An 8,282-nucleotide genomic window follows, 5' to 3' on the forward strand; every position below is an offset into this window, starting at 1 on the left:
CTCAAGGCTTCTATGAATCTCATATTTACTCAGTAATCTAACACTGTCATCTAATGCTGTTGTGCCAGTCGCAAACCCCCACTGACCGCCCACACCCCTCTGCTTTAGCTTTCGATTTCTTTTCTATTTAGGTATAACCACATTTCCTATAGGTGTTCTTGTGTACCTTTCAATTATTACCAAGTAATAATTACTTGTCAGTTTTAAACTCATTTATAGTAAACAAGCTGTACCAATATTCTAACTGTTTATTCTTACTGTGTAGAAAACTCATTTTCCTAGTTTTGTCTGTATGTCTTAAACTCCTGAATGTTCACTGTGTGAAATAGCACTACTGGCTCAGTGGTTATGCCCATCATTGCTCACTTTCAATGACTCATTTTCCACATCTGTGTCTTCATTTGAAAACCAAATCATGATGACACAAGCCTCAAGTTGATAGGAAATTATAAGCAATGTTATCAGTCTTAATCACTTGTTATGCAGTGTGCAGAAGAAATGCATACTGATTTAAATTCAAAGCCTGAGGTTGAGACAGGAGTTTGCTAGTGGAGCTGATAACCTTTTATATAAATTTCACTTTTGCTGCATATGCTTGCTATAGGCTTGCTCTAACTCAATATTAGATTTGTTTTTATGATACTCTCACCCATGTGATCATTTTTCTGTCTTCATATGGACTCTCAGATGATGTTATAGTTAGATCTCAGATAGTTATAAGAGAACATGAGAGAGCATAGAAAATAATAGTTTAACCAGAATAATACTACAAATGATAATACATTTGAATATATAATTAATCTTAGCTCTAAAATAAAATTTAAAAAATCAGTTTAATATACGAGAAAAAAAACAAGGGCTTTATAATATAAAACACATTTTAGCGTATCAAGTATATAATTATATATAGTTTGTGTAAACTATATTATTATTATTATTATTATTATTATTATTATTATTATACATTCTTTATCTGATGCATTTAAGGAAAGGTACATGCCGTAGTATCACAAATTACGCAACCGAACAAATAATCAATGTGTAGACTGGGAGCTCCTGATGACCTGCTTACATGTTGAGATTAAAGTTGTTAATGAGTTTGGTATGTGTGATTACATATCTGTCAGTTGTTAAGACCCGGTCTAGGTCGGGCCGCAATTTACAATAAAATAAAAAAAGAAAAGGGTTGGCGAGACCAAGATTGCATTTACTTTGTTTTATTCTCCAGACGGAGCACCTTTTATATATTTATATATATAAGTGGTTCACTCTTCAGAAGCCGGCCAGGCCAAAATAATAAACAAAAATACCCTCTACAAGAAAAGACAACAAAAATACACCGTCTTCCCTCACTCCTTAACTAACCCCAAACCAAATCAGGCATAGGGTCATACACAGGGGAAAATCACTTCTCCCTACACACAACGCAAAGGCAATGATCTGCCCTGGGATGGTGACTGACGAGGCTTAAGTACACTTCCGGAAACGTGCAGGCAACCAATCCTGTCGCACAAGGCCGGAGCAGGCGTGGACAAGACGTGATCATCCACTAGCAAGCCGGAACGTAACGCATGCAGCGGGCGGGGCCTTGAGAAGGGGGAGGAGACAAAAAGAAACCCATCCCACCACCGACAGACACACAAATAGCACATAGAACAAACAGGAATACATTGGATAATGTAGCACCCCCTCCCTTAAGAGTGAACGTCAGATTAACAACTGTCATTAAAATAACACCAAGATAGTGAGTCAGCCACAACATTTTCAGACCCTTTCTTATGCTGAATGGTTATGTTAAACCCTTGCACAATCAAGGACCACCGCATGAGCCGTTGGTTGCTGTTTGACATACGATATAAAAGCACTAGGCGGGTGTGGTCTGTAAAAACAGTAACAGGTCAGAGCTAGAAACAATATAAACTTAAAAATGTTGTAGCGCAAGCAAAAGGGCAAGGGCCTCCTTCTCAATAGTGCTGTAGTTCAACTAATGACGGTTAAACTTGAGAGAAAAGAAGCTAACTGGGTGATCTCATGCCCTGAGCATCTTCCTGAATCAAGACAGCACCGGCACCTGTACCACTGGCGTCTACTTCAAGTTTGAAGGGCTTCACAAAAGACGGAACAGAAAGAACAGGTGCACTAAATAACAACATCTTAACAGCCTCAAAAGCAGCCTTACAGCTAGAAGACCACACAAAAGAAACTTAGTTATGGAGGAGATTTGTGAGAGGCAACACAACATCCGAAAAATTCTTACAAAAAGTCCTATAGTACCCAGCCATCCCAAGAAAGCGTCGAAGATCTCTTTTTGTCTTAGGCGCAGGAAAAGTGGTAATGGACTCAACTTTAGCATCCAGTGCGAGAACAGTACCATATCCAACCTGTTTACCGAGGTAGGTTACGGTGGCATGACCAAACTCACATTTTGTGAGGTTCAGAGTAAGAGAAGCTGTCTGGAGACGAGCAAACACACGGGCTAACACACAAATATGACTATCCCAGGTGTCTGTAAAAACGACCACATCGTTGAGGTAGGCTTCATAGTTCTCTACATCTCCCAATACCTGTGCCATTAGCCACTGAAATGTAGCTGGAGCATTTTTCAGACCAAAAGCCATGACCGTATTTTGGAGGAACCTGTCTGGTGTAGCAAAAGCAGAAATCTCAGATGCACGTGGTGTGAGTGGAACCTGCCAGTAACCCTTTAGAAGGTCCAGTTTTGTGACAAATTTTGCATTTCTGATTCAGTCAACACAATCTTCCATTCTTGGGAGGGGAAACAAGTCTGCTTTGGTTAAAGCATTGACTTCTATAATCTGTGCAGAACCTATAGCTTTTGTCAGGCTTTGGAACTAGTAGGCAGGGCGAGCACCAGGGACTACAGCTAGGCACAGCAAGACCATTCTCAAGCAAGTAGTGAGTTTCTTCTGTCATAATGGCACGTTTAATGGGATTAACCCTATAAGATTTTTGTTTAACTGGCGCATTATTATTAACATCAATGTCATGTCTGAGGACCGTAGTACGAGAAGGGGTATCAGAAAAAAGCGATGGATATTTCTTTAAAAGACTTATTAAATCACTCTGGGCTGGCTCGGACATGTGTGCAAGTTTAGACTAGATATTTTCCATCCATTCAGAGTTTGGTAACTGAGCACAGGGAAAACATGCCCTACCTAAACTGAGACCATCCACCTCAGGAGAATACTCAGACGGTGGCACGCTCATAGAGGCAACAGCTACTGACATGACAACTGGAACTGAAGAGCCAACATCCATGGTAGCACGAGAGATATAAGGCTTGAGCATATTCACATGGCACACACGAGACTTTCGTGTCCAGTCAGGGGTTTTCACAACATAGTCTGTGTCACTCAACTTAGACTCAATAACATAAGGACCTGAGAACCTAGCCTGGAGAGCAGAGCCGGGTAATGGCAGTAAAACCAAAACTTTGTCACCCGCTTGGAATGTATGCACCACAGCCTTTTTTATCAAAACGAGCCTCCATACAGGCCTGAGAGGATGCCAGAGAACTTTTGGCTAACTCAAAAGCAGTATGTAGGTGCTCACGAAAGGAACTAACATAATCTAGGACATTCCTAGTTAGGGGTTTCACCGGACTTGGAGACAGGAACTCTTCCTGTAAAACCTTTAAAGGTCCACGAACAGAGTGCCCAAAGACTAACTCGGACGGACTGAAACCAAGTGACTCTTGTACAACATCACGGATAGCAAATAATAATGGGGAATCCCTTCCCTCTTCTCTTTTCTCTAAAAAGAGGAAACTCTGAGACAGAGCAGTTGGGTTGATGGGGGAAACAGATATTCAGAATCAAGGATACAGTCAAGGTAAATGTGCTATCTGATCCAAATGGTAATTTCAGAAGTCCACAGGGACAAGCTCATCCATACAGACTCTTTTTCCAGAGCGGGATGCAAAGAGAACATTATGGAGGATACAGAGCATGCAGAGTCATCGTAAGCCACATCTTGTATAAGTTAATAGACTTCTAAAATGTAATATTATCTAGAAAGGATTTGCAATTATATACCTTAGTAATAGATACATTTTTGTTCTGCTTTACTGGTGACAGATAGGTGTTTTGTGTACATGGTCAACTGTAGACTATTAAATGCTTTAAAAGTGGTTCAGTGGGTAGCGTGGCTACCTCACAGTTCCAGGATTACCAGTTCAGTCCTCAGCTCTGGTTACTGTGTGTGTGAAGTTTTTGCATCTTCTCATCATGCCTGCATAGGGTTCATTCAGGTTCTCTGGTTAGGCTACTCTTGTCCCCAGGTGTGAATGTATGCTCTGCGGTGGACTTGTGTTCCATCCATGGTGTATTTCCACCTTAAACCCAATATTTCTGGGATAGGCTCCAGATCCACCACAACCCTGACCAGGATAAAGCAGTTAGTGTTACTGAATAAAGCAATTAAACATAAAATAAAATAAACTGCACTGTAGGACATATACACTGAATCTTATTAAATGTACTGAATTTATTCAGTCAAATGAGTGAGTGAGGGATTTTCTCTTTGTGTTTTGTTGTTTGATTAACATTAATGACACAGACAGTCACTTTAAGACCTAATTCATAGATCCAATATACTGTATTGACACACCTCCTATTTTTTCCCAACTGTTTACATTCACTTAAGATATAGCCGACTGTGTTTGAATGCATACTCAGCCAGACCTGCATTTTAACATGGTGTGTGTGTAATTATTTGACTGTCCAAGCCACTTTAATAAGCCGCTAAAGAGAACTCAATTCATTACTTGCATGATGAGGCATGGAGACCTTAATTAATTTCTTATTATCTTAATTTTATGTTGTTATTTATTTTTTATCTTTCTTTTCATGTTACATATGGTGCGGACTCGACTGTACTCAGAAAAATTTCAGTGTCCAAAATTTCAGAGTCCGTTTCAAGTTTGAGTACAAAATTACCCAAGTACGTGACAAGTCTAAGTTCGTTCATAATTGGACTCGAGTTTGAGTCCGGGATCGAGTACCCCAGCTCTAAAAGCAGTTACTGAAAATGAATGTATGAATCCTTTGATTTGCATAAATTTGTTAATGTAATACATTGTTATCTATAATATGTTATTAGTATATTGTCTTATAATGATAATTTGGTTCTTTCGTAGACTGCTTACACTGTGTTTTTGTATTATCTGGTGTATCCCATATTTATATGTGTTGTACAGTCTTTATATCATATAAAACATATATTACATTTACACAGGTGTACACATTTTCTTCCCTCCTTGTGACTGTGTTATATCTTCTGGCAATTGTGCAGGTGCAGTGGGGGCTTTTAATGATGCACAGCAAGGCAGGTTTGAATCTGTTTGTACTTGCTGCTGATTATTGATCCTGTCAGTTTCCCACCCTAAGTCCAAGTTGTAGGCCAAGTCAGTAATCAGCAGGTCTGCCCGTCAAACACTTAATGGTGTAACACACTCTAATGCCAGTCTAGAAATTACTGTGAAAGCAGTGTTTTTGGCTGCAATGTTATTATTATTTTTTAATGTGAAGAACTTAATATACAACTTCTGGAAAAACCCTACTCGCATGTCCATAAGAGAATGACCGATAACAGATGCATTACATATGAATGAAGTCGATTTCGTTCCCATACTATCATTATCAAGGGCCTCAGAGAGGTATACACTCTGCTTTTGGTGAAACGTGTATCTCCTTAAAGAAGGATTGGCTCAAATTCTCAGTTGTTTATTTTTTAATCCTTTCATGGATACCCGAGACTCTACCCTCAGCTGATGTTATCCTCTCAAGTGAAGAAGACTGACTTTATAGGAGCAAGACATTAACTTGCCTGGCTCGCCTGGTCACATGGACCAGCTCTGAAGCGAGGATGTTTATGTGTGTGTGTGTGTGTGTGTGTGTGTGTGTGTGTGTGTGTGTGTGTGTGTGTATGTGAACATGAAGCTTTCCCAAGAACAGGGTAGCTGTGTTGTCTAGGGAGAGGTTGCCTGTCCACAAGAACACAACCTGCGTGCCAAAGTATCAGAGCAAGAACAGAAACAAAGAGTCACACAGAAAAACACACTCTCCTCCATCAATATAATGTGACACACTGGCAATTCAGCCTGTCTGTGATATGCACAGAACTAATGCGATGTGAATCTGGAGGACAAAATTATGTCTGTGAATGTCAGGCCACATTGAATGGTAAGAAATAGTAAGTTGACTGAAGACTTTATCATTCAGGGCTCCTAAGGATCATCCATAGAAAATTATTATGAGCTTTTTCTGCCAGCAATCACAGCTTCTGTCCTCCATTATCAGAAGCATCTGATGAACTGGAAGAGCTTAACAAGCTAAATATCATTATGGTGATTTAAAACTAGCTTTTCTATTTCATGTTATAGAGGAGCCTGAAAGATGTGATGATGTGCTGATCCTGGATCAGTCCAGGGCTCAGATGGTGGATATCTTAATCCCACTGCTGTCTGTGTCCTGCATAAGGAAGAGTGAAGGAATTCTTCCATCTCCTCCTTATCATTGCCAGGAACGTATTTTTTTTGCATCTCTAACAGTTTATATTGCCCTGTTAGATACTCTGTTAATATATATATATATATATATATATATATATATATATATATATATATATATATATATATATATATATATATATATAACAGGGAAATATTTTGTAAGGATTATACTAATATACACAAATATTTTGTAATATTTTCTTTTCATAATTAACATGAAATTAGAGCTGTCAAGCAGTACAATATTGACAGTATTAGAAAAGGGAAATTTCTAAGTGAAATCAGTTTATTTGAAAAAAAAAAAGTGTTATGAATGTGTCTCATCCTTGGGCTGTGTTGTGTGTGTGATAACTGATCATTTCAAATTTGATTTCCCAGCGGTTCTCCACTAACTTCCCCAGGGCACATGCAAAATGAGAGGCGAGTGTGTGGAGAAGCGGAGCTGTAGCTCTCCCGTGGGCCGGGGGACAGGTCTATTTGTGGCTCTGTTTCTCTCTTCTTTCTCTCTCTCTGTCTGTCACTGCATTTGTCACAGCTCATGCCAAGGCTTAGCTTCAAAAGCACACGAGAGGGACAGTAACTGGAGCAGTAACACAGAGAGAAGAATGAACACTTTTATAGTCCAGCTTTTTTTAAAGTCAATAACTGATTTTGTGAGCATTTCTGAAGAAAGACAGAAAATTCCAAGCATCACTTTGGCACTGAGATGTTTGCTCGGTGTCTGTCAGTTAAACAGAGCGTTTCAGTCACCTGTGGTGTTCCTGGGCAGCTGAGTTTTTCAGTCTGGGCTGGAAACAGGGTGGGTGGGGTAGTCTATGCACTCCATGACCGTTCCTCATCCTCGTCTGCACTCGTCTCAGACTAAAGGAAAGCAGAGAATATGAGAATACAATGTGGGAGGATGAGTAAAAGGCACACTTGACAGAGACAACACAAGCACAAGGGGGTTCCAATGTAATGATCATGAGAGCATTTTGGCACCATGCAGCTTCAAAAGGCTGGTCTCAGGACACTGAGTCAGAGATCACATGCGGACTTAGCATATAGTCACTCTATATGTGGTAAAGCCTAAGGATTTTTAATTCTTTTCTTTCCCCAGGCCCATATACAATCACCGTCTACATTATTAGGAACACCTGTACAACTGCACGTTTATGTGGTTATCTAATCAGCCACTCATGTGGCAGCAGTGCAATGTAAAAAATCATACAAGTACAGGTTAAGAGCTTCAGTTAATACTCACATCAACTATTGGAATGGGGAAAGTGTGATCTTTGTGAATTTAACGATGGCATGGATACTTGTACCAGATGGGCTGCTTTGAGTATTTCAAAAACTGCTGATCTCCTAAGATTTTCACACACAGCTGTCCAGTTTCAAGTGCCCACGATAGCCTCAGATTCCTGTTCTTGGCTGACAGGAGTGGAACCAGATGTGGTGTTCTGTTGCTGTAACTCATCCACCTCAAGGTTCGATGTTTTGTGCATGCTGAGATGCTTTTCTGCTCACCACGGTTGTACAGTATGATTATTTGAGTTACTATATCCTTCCTGGCAGCTTAAAAACATCTCTCGGAACTCTCTTATCAACAAGGCATTTTCAACGAAACTGTTACTTACTCAGTGTTTTTTGTTTCTCACACCATTCTATGTAAACACTAGACTGCTGTGTTAAAAGTCACAGATAAAACACTTTCTCTTCATTCTGATGTTTGATTGGACAATTAACTGACGCTCTTGAACTGTATCTG

This window comes from Ictalurus punctatus, chromosome 14 (genome assembly GCF_001660625.3).
Source record: "Ictalurus punctatus breed USDA103 chromosome 14, Coco_2.0, whole genome shotgun sequence".
Taxonomy (NCBI): Eukaryota; Metazoa; Chordata; class Actinopteri; order Siluriformes; family Ictaluridae; genus Ictalurus; species Ictalurus punctatus.